Raw genomic sequence first — 12,455 nt, 5'->3', positions numbered from 1 at the left:
TCCTCCACAAGCAGCTCATCTCGCGCCACTCTTGGGGGGAGCAAGGGAGCAGTCCTCGGAGGAAAAACACCAGGCCAGCACATGCAGGGACCCCGATGGTTGTGAGGAGGACCTGGGGGACGTCTGAGTGAGTTGGGGCCTTCACAGCCTCTCAGACAGTGGGCATCTTCATTCAAAATGCTTCTCCTTGCACCTGTACAGTGGGCCAATGGCAGACGAAGCTTGCCTAACAAACACCTTGATTTTTCCCATCAGACATGACCCCAGCAACCCAGAAAGCCCTCAACCATCTTGAGATGGTAAGGCAGGGATTCCAGCACCAGCAGGACTCCTGCAGTATTATCTTTCCAGAGCGTGGAAAGAAACAAATCAAAGGGTGATTGCGTATCCTTTTAGTCTGCCTTCCCAGCAGTAAGAAGTGACAAAAATTTACATACATATTTCTTAAATAAAAGAACAAACAGCAAGCAAACAAAAAAACCCAGAAGTTACTCATGGACAGCCACCAAAACCAAGAAACAAGCCTTGGGGTTTGGATGGTTTATACAGTTCAGCGCCAATGAGGTTGCTGTCAGCTTTTACCCTTGGCTCATTCCCGTGTGGGCACATAATGAGGTCTGAGACTGGTGGCCTCATTAGAGCTGTGACTGAAGCCTGGATACCCCGTACCTCAGGGATATTGTGCAGGTGCATGGCTTCTGGGGGTCACCAACAAGCATCCCAAAAGCCACAGGTTCCAGGGAAAGTGAGTGAGCCCCTCCATAGGGTCCCAGGACAGACACTTCCAATGCAATTTGAGAAAACAGCCTTAATTCCCCTCTGCAAAGTGGAATTGTGCTGGAGGTAGAATGGTAAGGGTGACTGTTGTATATTTTATTTTGTTTTTACTTAATTGAACAGCAGACAGGCAGAGACAGATCTTCCATCTGTGGGTTCACTCTCCAAATGCCCACAACAGGCGTGGGGCTGGGCCAGTTCCAAGTCAGAAACCAGGGACCCAATCCGAGTCTCCTATGTGGGTGACAGGAATCTAACCACTTGAGCCACCACCTGCTGCTTTCCAGTGCTTGCATTAGCAGGAAGCTAGAATTGGGAGTAGAACCAGGACTCGAACCCAGGCACTCTGATACAGGATGCTGGCATTCCGGGCAATATCTTAACCACTGCACAAACCACCTGCCCCTAATTGTGTTTGTGATTCATAGACATGAACTTCAGAGTGCTTTCGATGGTGGCCTTCCAGCCAGCACAGTCTTCACTACACGACTGAAGGGACCCAGGGAGGCCGCCACATACACGTGGTCTCTGTCGGGTCCAGGTGGATTCACAAACATAACCAGAACCCAAGAAGTGGCCACCGGCATTGTTTTGATCCACTCCCCAGAGTTTGGAATGATGTTAACGTTTTAGTGGAGAATCTGCAAAAACAGATTGGTTTTTGTTCTCGTCTATTAATAACAGCTATTTTGAAATGCTATTTAAATCTTCTATTGTTATTTGAACTTTGCATGGATTATTTCTCCCCTACTGAGCTGCTTTGGGGCAGCAGGGACCAGCTCCTGTAAGAATGTATAACCCCCATGAAACTGAGCACAGCAGTGCCTCCTCACATTCGCTCATAAATATTTGTTTGCTTGCCTTTTTGTTTTGCTAATGTGGGAAGGCCCATTGGCTTAGTTGCTGAGCTGCTCCGCCCAAGTGACATCCCAGACATCCGATTCAAGGGGGCTCTCCAGCTGTGGGCTTGGCCGCTGCTTCAGGTCGCCCTGCAGGGGGCAGGCGTGTGCCTTCACCAATAAAGAAGGGTCTGACTGTGGCTTCTGGGGTGTCTGGGGATGATCAACAGCCATATTTGGCAACTTTTCTTTCGAGCATTAGAGAGGATGCATTACCAAATGTTGAGAAGGGAAGCTGCCAAATGCAATCGCTCGAACAGAAAAACAATATTGCTCAAAGCTGGTGTAAACTCTCTACCTACTACATGTTCCCCCGACACCCTCAGGGGCACCAGGCTTCACAGAGAGGGGCAGCACCTCTTCGTGCTCCTGCACACGCAATGCCAGCTGGGACTTCTGCATCCCAGAGGCGCTGATGTGCCTCTGACAAGGCTAAGGATCAAAGACGCGGCTTCCGTCAAAGAAATGCTCCGTTTCTCGCGCACAGGGGGACAGGGCTGCATGGGACTGCTTCCCCTGGGGGTCTCGCAGGAACCCTCTGACTGTAGGGGCAATGATTTGAGTTCGGCACCATCATTTTATAGCTAGTTAGAGAGAGCAGGGGAGGACTCTCAAGCTGGTCCAGAGATGATTAAAAATGGGGTAAAAAAGAAACCTGTACGAAACGAAAAACAAGCTTTAGGCACCAGGGGTTTCTGGAGAACATCTTCCCCGGTTAAACAGTTTTAAGAATTGCACAGCGCGAGAGCAACCCCCACACTGTCTCTCCCACATAAACACACTTTTTAGTGAAGCCACGCTGAACAGTGCCAGCACAAGGCTCTCACTCTCAGTTCTGGAACTGCTTCCTCCAGGGCGGGAGGCATCCCCAATGGCTTGGGAGGGTTGGGGCGCCACCAGCTCGGAAGTGCAGACACACCGAGCCAGGAATCCCGCAGGGCCCACTAACCTCACAGCTCTCCTTCCACAATCTGGTGCTTGCCAGGAATCCCCCAGGGCCTGCTAACCCCACAGCTCTCCACCCAGCAATCTGGTGGCTGCTCTCAAGTTCCAATGCTGCTTTAGTAGAGACTGGAAAATTCAGGCCTTTTAACATTTGTCAACCAGCTAATTCCCAAGCATTTTCCTGGAATACCACAAAGAAGTAAATTATGTTCCGATTAACCATTTTATCACCGATGACTACATTTCTGAAATACCAGGAATCACTGAGCCATGGAAGAGAATCAACAAAAGATCACTGAGTAGTAAAAGGCAAGTGGGTTTTCTCTTTTTTTCAAAAATCGCCCACATTTGTATTAATAGAACTCATGGAACATAAAACCACATCCAGAAAGTCAAAATGTAAATAATATAAGAAGAAGGAGGGAAACAGAAGATTAATTAAGAAAAAACAGGCAGGCATTTGGTGCAGGAGTGAGGCCTTGCTTGGGGGCCGGCACTGTGGCTTAGCAGGTAAAGCTGCTGCCTGCAGCACCACCATCGCATATGGGCTTCAGTTCAAGTCCCAGTCGCTCCACTTCCAAACCTGCTCCCTGCTAATGTGCCTGGGGAAGCAGTGGAGGATGGCCCAAGTGTTTGGGCCTCTGTGCCCACATGGGAAACCAGAAAGAAGCTCCTGGTTCCTATCTTTGGCCTGGCCCAGCACTGGCCATTGAGGCCATCTGGGGAGTGAACAAGCAGATCGAAGATCTGTCTCATTCTCTCTCTCTCTCTCTCTATATATATATATAAAAGAAAAACCTTACTTGAACCTATGCATTCCATATCAGAGCACCTGGGTTCAAGTCTCAGCTCCACTTCCAATTCCAGCTAATGTGCACCTTGGCAGGTAGCAGGTGACAGTTCAAGAACTTGAGTCCCTGCCACCCACACAGGAGATCCAGACAGAGTTGCTGAATTGTGGCTTCTGCCTGGTTGTTGTGGACAACTAGGGAGTAAATCAGTGAGTGCAAAATCTGTCGCCCTGTCCCTATCTTGTTGCCTTTCAAATAAAAAATAAATAAATAATAGAAATGTTTAATCAGAGAAAGGAACAGGCAGAAAACAGAAAGAGGGTGAGAAAGAGTGAGTGGAGGGAGAAGAGGCAGCGCTGAGGCAGAGCAGAGGGGTGAGAGGAGACAGGTGGCTGGAGGCTCAGAAGGGAGGAAGCGAGGTTGAGAAACTTCTCTCACATTCAGCTGCTCATTTAAGGTGTGAAGAGCTAAATGGGTCATTTTTAATATGTTGTGTTAGATTTCTCTACCTTTTTTTTAATCAAAAATGCTTTCTTTGGACACATAGAACAATGGGGGAAAAATCATTTGTTCCACCTACTCCATGGAAATACCTCTATAAGTTATCCACTGTTTTACTGAGATACGATTTTTTTTTTTTTTTTTTTTTTTGGTCAGGCAGTGTGGACAGTGAGAGAGACAGAGAGAAAGGTCTTCCTTTTCTGTTGGTTCACCCCGCAATGGCCGCCATGGCCGCTGAGCTGCAGCCAGCGCGCCATGCTGGTCCGAAGCCAGGAGCCAGGTGCCTCTCCTGGTCTCCCATGCAGGTGCAGGGCCCAAGCACCTGGGCCATCCTCCACTGCCTTCCCGGGCCACAGCAGAGAGCTGGACTGGAAGAGGAGCAACCGGGACAGAATCCGGCTCCCCAACCGGGACTAGAACCTGGTGTGCCAGCGCCATAGGCAGAGGATTAGCCTATTGAGCCGTGGCACTGGCCAAGAGATACTATTTTGAACTAACACCCAGCTGACCCTCCAGGTGAGACATGGGTTTTAGGTCTACCATCAGATATCTGATGCCAACAGCTCTGACGTCACCTGCACAGCTGCCTAGAATTTAATCCATAACAGAGCAGCCACAGCAAACTCCTCTGAGTTTCTTAGCCCTGAACAAGACGCAGCCTCCACACTGGGGGAGCTTCAGTTCAACAAGGAGAGGACACCAGCAAGCCATGAGCAAAACTGGAGAGGCCCACAAGCACCACGTGAGTGCCACAAACCAGGCATGGCCACTGGGTAGGAGGCGGGATCACTCTGAACTCCGCCATCAGAGAAGCACTTGGGGAGTAGGCAGCAGATACGCAAAGGGGTCGCTAAGTAAACTCAGGACAGCACAAGAAAGGACTGGGACCAGGAACTCTTGACTAGGAAAGTCATCGGGCACAGGTGTCCCTGCTGGTAAGCAGGCTGCAACCGTCAACTGTGGCCTGCGTACAGAAGCCTTCAATCCACAACAGCCCACACACGAGAGACCAGGGGCAGAGGAAGATGGAGATTGTGCAGGGGACAACCTGGCACTCCACGGGCAGCTGGGTACAGGAGAATGAAGAGCAAAAAGAACAATCCCAAGGGTTCAAGCCCCAGTCACAGGGAAAAGGACATCATCAAGGAAACCCTACTCGGGAGAAAACACCAGACAAGCTCAAGCCAAAGGGCATTCTACAAAAGAACCAGCCTGGACCCTTGGAAAGTGTCAAGGTCATGAAACACAGGGTGACTGGGGAACTGCCCCAGATTACAGGAGCGGAAAGTTTGACAACTAATGCAATGCCAGACGCTAGACTGGATCCTGGACCAAAATGATCTTGAAAACACACACACACTGTGGTGCAGTGGGTTAACGCCCTGGTCTGAAGCGCCGGCATTCCATATGGGCACCGGTTCTAGTCCCGGTTGCTCCTCTTCCAATCCAGCTCTCTGTTATGGCCTGGGAAAACAGTGGAAGATGGCCCAAGACCTTGGGCCCCTGCACCCATGTGGGAGACCCAGAAGAAGCTCCTGGCTCCTGGCTTCAGATCGGCGCAGCTGATGGCCATTGCAGCCATCTGGGGAGTGAACCATTGGATGGAAGACTTCTCTCTCTCTCTGTGTAACTCTTAAATAAATAAATAAATATTTAAAAAAAAAAAAAAGAAAAAAAGAAAACACACACACACACACACACACACACACACACCTTTTTCCTCCTCTTTTTTCCATAAAGGACATTTTTAGGACAATTGGCTGCATTGAAATAAGACAGAGATTAGATACTAATATTGAATCAATATTAAGTTCCTGATTTAGGCATTTGTTATGAAGAAAATGTCCTTTTTAAAAAGAAAATGAACACTTAAGTATTTAGTGGGTAATGGTGCATCATGTCTACAACTGACTCTGAAATGATTCAGGGAAAATCAGAACAGTCACATGCATGCATGTGAGTTTATATGGTTTTTTAATTTTTTATTTATTTATTTGAAAGAGTTACAGACAGTGAGAGGGAGAGACAGAGAGAAAGGTCCTCCATCCGCTGGTTCAGTCCCCAGATGGCTGCAACGGCCACAGCTATGCCGATCCGAAGCCAGGAGCCAGGTGCCTCCTCTGGGTCTCCCACACGGGTGCAGGGGCCCAAGGGCTTGGGCCATCCTCCACTGCTTTCTCAGGCCACAGCAGCAAGCTGGACTGGAAGAGGAGCATCCGGGACTAGAACCGGCACCCAAATGGGATGCACAGTTAGGCCTTGGAGTTGGAGGATTAACCTACTGCGCCATGGCGCCAGCCCCAGTTTATATGTATTTTTACAGTGTTTGGGGAGACATTTACCCACACCGATAGATACAAAGAGGGAAAGAGAACATGAAGAGCTGAGAAATCCAAAGCAAGTGTGGTAAATAGTATTTGTAGAGTTTGGTTGAAAAGCATATTGGAATTATTTAACTTATTCTTGCAATTTTTCTACAAATTAGAACCATTCAAAATAAAAAGTTAATGAGGGGCGGGGGAAGTAGGGAAATAATTAAGGAAGCCAGAATGACAACATGGAGTCAAAATAGCCAGGCCCCTGGGAAGTGAATTTTGAACGGGAGCTGGGAGAGAGGTCAGGGTGGGCCTGAGCACAACAGGATTAAAAAGCAGGGCTCTGCTGAGACTGCCGGAGTCCTTCAGCAGTGCCCAGCCTCACTTACTCTGATTTCCCTCTACTGCAGTTCTCTCCCCTACAAAACAGGAATAATGAGAGCCTTTGGGGCTGCTGATGTGGCGCAGCAGGTAAAGCCACTGCCTGCGACACTGGCATCCCATACGGGCGCCGGTTCGTGTCCTGGCTGCACCACTTCCCATTCAGCTTCCTGCTAATGACTTGAAAAAAGCAGTAGAAGATGGGCCAAGTACTTGGACCCCTGTACCTGCATGGGAGACACGGAAGAAGCTCCTGGCTTTGGCCTGGTCTAGCCCTGGCAGTTGTGGCCATCTGGGGAGTGAACCAGCCAATGGAAGACCTCCCTTTCCCTCTGTAATTCTGACTTTCAAAATAAATAAGTGAATCTTAAAAGAAACAAAAAAGAATATTTGCCTGGCAGAGTTGGGGCAAGCACTGGAGGACATAACCCACGTGAATGATGACACCAGTGAGGCCCTGCAGAAAGTAGCCACACCCCCTGTCATTCCTGTGAGCTTGAAAGAGAGAGAGGTTGAGGCTGGGGGAGAGAGGAGAGAAGGCCAGGAGAGGAAGAGACCGAGTCCCCACAGCTGGAGGCCAGGAGGAAAAAGGAGACAAATGAGGCCCCACACAGAACCTGGCGGGGAAGAGACGGCTCAGGAGGCAGCAGACAGAGCAGCAGACGCAGGGCTGGGATCAAAGGGGGGAGGACGGGGCAGAGGCTCAGATCTGCAGCCAGGACACCTCTGGCAGAGCCCACGAGGACGCAGCTGCACCAGAAGACAAGGGTGAAGCCAAGGGAAGTGAGAGGATCCCCAGGACAGTTCCGCAGAGCAGCAGGGTCTGGGCAGTAGCCATTAGCCCCAGGTGATGCCTTCCACTCCATTTAAATTCATTTAAAACTCGCAGATCACTTCCTCAGCCACACTAGCTACATTTCAGGAGCTCAAAAGCCACAGGTGGCCGGTGACTTACTACATGGGACGGGGCAGCTATGAAATACTTCCCTCACTGTAGAAAGAGCTGGGGTTTTAGCACCGTTTCATATAAGAAGGGTCTTACCGATAGATGGCGGGGTGAGGGCTGGGGCAGAGTAAGAAGGAACCAAAGAAACTAGAGATAGGGAGTAACAAGCAGAGCAATTTCCCAAAGAGGCAAGAAGAGTCAGCCCCCAAAGGTGCTCAGAACCCAGTGTCTGTGGGTTGATCCTGGAGAAGGGACTTACAGACACGGTCTTCCTTCCAGGACGAGAAAACCAAGACAAAGAGAAATAGAGGAAAATGGGTGGGAAGAGTGAGGAACAAACAGTAAGAAATGACACTGAGGTACAGAACAGTAAGCTAGGATGTGGCCATCTTTAATCTCGTCAATGAAAAAAAGGCTGCATCCTGAAATGAAACCGACTGCAAGTTTAAGTACTGGAAAGATCTGACAGAGTGTCTGCAGGGAGGCAGCCAGAGTCAACAAAACACGGGCTTTCCTCCTTCCTCCCCCCAGCCTCCTCTGCAGCCCCCAGGAAGGCCCAACCTGGGTGAAATTAGAGCCAGCATGAATTTGCAATGGGACCAGTCCAAAGGTCTTTGTGACTTTCTCCCAGATAACCTGGCAGGATGGGGGAGGAGAGGGATTAGAATGAAGATTAGAATATGATGGTGGGGGCCGGTGCTGTGGTGTAGCGGATAAAGCTGCTGCCTTCAGTGCTGGCATCCCATATGGGATACTCCACTTCCGACCCAGCTCTCTGCTATGGCCTGGGAAAGCAGCAGCAGATGGGCCAAGTCCTTGGGCCCCTGCACCCACGTGGGAGACCCAGAACAAACTACTGTGTCTTGGCTTTGGATCAGTGCAGCTCCACCTGTTGCAGCCAATTGGGGAGTGAAGATGGAAGATGGGGAGTGGGGAGTAGATGGAAGACACCTCTCTCTCTCTCTGCCTCTCCTTCTGTAACTCTTTCAAATAAATAAATAAATAAATCTTTTAAAAAAAAGAATATGAGGGTGGTTTTGGATTGAAGATTAGAATATGAGAAGGCCAAGAAGGTTGGATAGAGGGTTCCAGGATTGCTAACAGAACTGAAGCGACTGGCAACCTACACGCTCCAAGTGAAGAACAGTGGTTATCAAGGGTTGGAGCAGCAAGTGATCAACCAACCAGAGCCCTCAATGGTGGCTACCAGCAAGTGCGGCCGGTAGAAATAGTCAGCAAAGTCGGCAGAAGTCCAAGTTCCAGATCTTGAAGGCGGGAAAATTCCAAAACAGAGCAGAGCCCAAGATAATAGTGGTTGAAGCAAAATGGAAACTGAACCCACAAGACTTGACATTGAGGAACTTCAAGGTCAATGAATTCAAAAGCCTCAACATTGACACCAGGAGGAGACAAGGCAGAGAAGAGAAGGAAGCTGGCTGCTAGTATCTTTTGTTTATTACTTTTTGGTAGCATCAAGCAAAGTGATTCCCAAACCTGGGTGGATATCAAAGTCATCCACAGAGTTCTGTTTTCCCTTTTCATCCTCCCTGCCTCCTCCGCCACTCCTCCTCCTCCTTTTGGGGTTTGTTTTTTAAAATGAGGATTTTTTTTTTTAGGTCTCACCCAGCCTGACAATTCTAATTTGGTGTATTTGAGAGCAATCTAAAAAGCGTTGTTTTTCCAAATGTTCCCAGAGATTTGGAGCAGCCTCCAAGTTTGGGAAGTGCTGAGCCAGAAGTGAAGGGGGAAGGGTACAGAGACACAAGCAAACAGCACGACCTTCTGGGGAAGAGCTGGCTGGAGATGGGCGAGTGGTGTGGCGGTGGCACTGAGCAGCTGGAGTAAGAACGCTCCTGGCTGAGATGGGAGAGGATCGCAGAAGGAAGCGGGAGAGAGGAGATGGGCTCAGGCACAGAAAAAGGAAAACACGGGAGTATGGCTGGAGGATGCAAGCAACACTACAAAGAAAGGCAGGTGGGAGTCACGAAGGTGAGTGGCAGAAAAGACGGAGGCTGAAGAGTTTGCTAATGAGGGCTCAACGGCAATGAGGGCAATGAGGTGTGGTTCATTAAAAGGTCTGTAGGGTTTCCTGATTGAATTCCTGGGCCTTTCCATCTGCAGGCAGTCAGGTTTCTAACATGTAAACCATTAAAGATGATTAAACCCTCAAGTAAACAAGCTTGCAGAAGGTTATTCATTAACACAGAAAACTTTGTCTTCACAGCCCACTGCTCACATACACGAAATCCAATGCATATGCATATCAAGGACGGCCTCGAAGCAGAAAGTCAGAAGGGGCAACCAGGACAAGGGAGTAAGCACGCCAGGCCGTCTTCCTTTCCTCCTTGGTGGAAGAGGGAGGCTGATGCACAGAGAATATGGAAGATACTGAGTGTCTTTTTTAGTATCTGCCAGTGACAAAAATAGAAGAGGTGCTACAGCCTACTGAGTCTCTGTAGCAGCCCCCTTACACACACACACAACACACACACTCGCAAGTGCACCCAGACAGGACCCTAGGGAATGAAGCACATATTTGCTGTCCCCAATCCTGACTCTTTAATTTAAAGAGCAAGCTGCAAATATTTGCTCCTGCATCTCAGAGAACTGTACTTATGGAGGCTGAGAGCACTGGAGCCTTATTTCTGGTTACCCCTATGAAAGAATTTCTAACACTAGCACAGACTTTAAACCGAGGGCGGCGTGTCTGTGCGCGCGCACACACACACACACACACACACCTCACGCACACTGAAGAAATGACTCACTTAATTTGCTGCTGCCTGCCACTATTGGGTTTTGATTTCACCTGTTCAAACACAAAGTTTCCTTTTAGATTAACTACAGGGAAGAAGTACTCAGGAGCATTCACCCGGATTTTGTTTATGACTCTCAGGCACCAGAAGGACTTTTAATCTGTGCGTTTTAAGACGACGCTTTCTGGACCCTCTCCATAACCTGGCATGAAATGGTAGCATTCATGGAAACCCCTGGCAGGAGAAACGCGGTTAAGCCTTGTACACCCGGTACTTGCAGAACCACACTTTGGGGCCCTTTCTCAGCTCGCAGCACAATGGCACGCCTCATCGTGGAGCTGCAAAGAGCCCAAGCCCCTCCTTTCAAAGATGCGAAAGGAGGAAGGGGCGGTGGGGCGCAGAAGGGCTAAACCGCCCAAGGTCACTCAGCTCTGAGTGGTGGGATGGCTGGCTCGCCCTGGCAAGCTATGCACCAAACCAGATCCCCCAGACAGTGCCTGGGGGCGTCCCATCGTTCGCGACCGTGCAGCCAGCCCCCGCAAAAATGCAATGCCAGTGCGCTCTGTGCCCAACTTCATCCCTTCGCGTCAGCAAGCGGTTACCCCTCTCGCCCGCACCACGTCACACCGACCACACGCAGCTCCCCCTCCCCAAACACACGCCTATCTACCGAGCGGCTGCCCCAAGGTCACCGGCAGTCCGGGGAGCCCAGGAGGCCCGGCCGGAGGCCCCGGGGCGCGGCACTCACCGGCGCGGGGGCCGGGCGCGCCGCGGCTGCCCATGTCCTCGCCGTCGCGGCTGGGTGCGGCGGCCGCCGGCGCGGGATGTGCGGGGCGCCCGGCTGCGGGCCCGCGCCGCGGGGAGTGCCGTCCAATCAGCGCGCGTCTACCGCCGCCTGGCCCCGCGCGCGGCCCGGCTGGGTTCGCGGCTCCCCGGCGGGGCGCGAGCCGCCGCGCGCCGCCCGAGCGGCTTCCGGGCGCGTTGCCTGGACGCGGTTGCCGTGGCAGCCCGAGCTGGAGGCTTTCCCCGCGCACCCGCGCCCAGCCTGGCGGCGCCGCCCCTCCTCCCGCCGCGTTCCCACACCCAAAATAGCCTCTCCCCGGCGCTGCTGTCTCCCGGAGAGCCCGCAGCGCCGCGCCAAGCCGCGGAGTCGGCGGGCGGGGATTGCGCTTATTGGAAAAGAAATCGAAATCCTGCCGTGGGGCGCGCCGGCTTGAAGGGTCAGGGCTGTGGACTGGGACCGATGGACATTAATAGCCTGCTGGCTGCTCTGGAATTCTCTCCGGAGCCCTGACACCTCTTGTTGACCAAACCCCTTGCCCGCAAAAAATACTTCTCTCCCCCTCCCCGCCGCAAATCGAGAAGTTACTTCACGAGGCCCCCCGGTCTGCTGAATAGCTCGCGCGTGGACGCCTCACCTGGGCAGGTGCACGAGCCCCTCGGGGCCGCCACGTGTGGCTTAACGAGCCGCCCCGACCGCGCAGCGGGCGCCGAGAACGCGTCTCGGCGACAGGCTCCAGGAGCTAACAGCCCTCGGTTTCTCGTGGCTTTCTCCCCTTTCCGCCCCATCCCCCTGCCGGGGCGTCCCGGCCCTGGCCACCTTCCTCTTCCTCTCCGTGTATGGAGTCTCAGCAGGATGCCGGAACGCATCCACTCATTTTGCTTCCTGTGGGGCGGGGGGAGAGGGAGGAGGCGGGATTTAAGCCGAATGGGGTCCCCACCTCTGCGTCCGCTGCGCTCCTCTTGCGTAGGCGCTGGTGCTTAGGCGGCGCCAGGTGCAGACGCCGGGAGGGAGCGCGTCACGGGAGCAGGGACCCCTGGGCTGCGGAGTGGGGCTGGGAGCCCTTTAGGAACCCTGCCTCCAGCAGCTATTCGCGTGTGGTCTTGGGGACTGCGCGACTGCAAAATAGAATCACACACACACACACACACAGTCGCTGCTAATGCGTCGATGACATTCAGTCAACCACATTTTACCGGATGCCTGCCAAGTGCCAGGAACTATGCTTAGCTCTAAGAGCAATGGTGGAGAGAGAGAGAGAGCGCTCCGCTTTCATGGAGCTTACAGCCTGACATGTTCATCAACAGACACGTGTAAGAGTATCCTTGTGAGCAGGAGAGTCATGGCCTTGAGTCCTGCCTTG

The 12,455-nt window shown here is 51.8% G+C and overlaps 1 protein-coding gene across 7 annotated transcripts in view; it reads right to left on the bottom strand.

The window, feature by feature from the left end:
- FAM81A (family with sequence similarity 81 member A) overlaps positions 1–12,207 on the bottom strand; it is an 80,490-nt gene extending 68,283 nt beyond the window's left edge. For 2 of the 7 annotated variants that reach the window (XM_051822350.2, XM_008268947.4), the window contains exon 1: positions 11,730–11,967. The gene's annotated coding sequence lies outside the window, so the exon portion shown is untranslated. Of the gene's footprint in view, positions 1–11,059; positions 11,252–11,729; positions 11,968–12,032 lie in introns of those variants that run through there. The other 5 variants (XM_008268948.4, XM_070054301.1, XM_002718203.5 and 2 more) reach the window with 3 other exon arrangements.
- Positions 12,208–12,455: the final 248 nt, after the last annotated feature.

This window comes from Oryctolagus cuniculus, chromosome 12 (genome assembly GCF_964237555.1).
Source record: "Oryctolagus cuniculus chromosome 12, mOryCun1.1, whole genome shotgun sequence".
In the NCBI taxonomy this organism is placed as follows: Eukaryota; Metazoa; Chordata; class Mammalia; order Lagomorpha; family Leporidae; genus Oryctolagus; species Oryctolagus cuniculus.
Note: the sequence above shows the minus strand (reverse complement) of the source record. Positions and strands in the feature narration are given on the sequence as shown.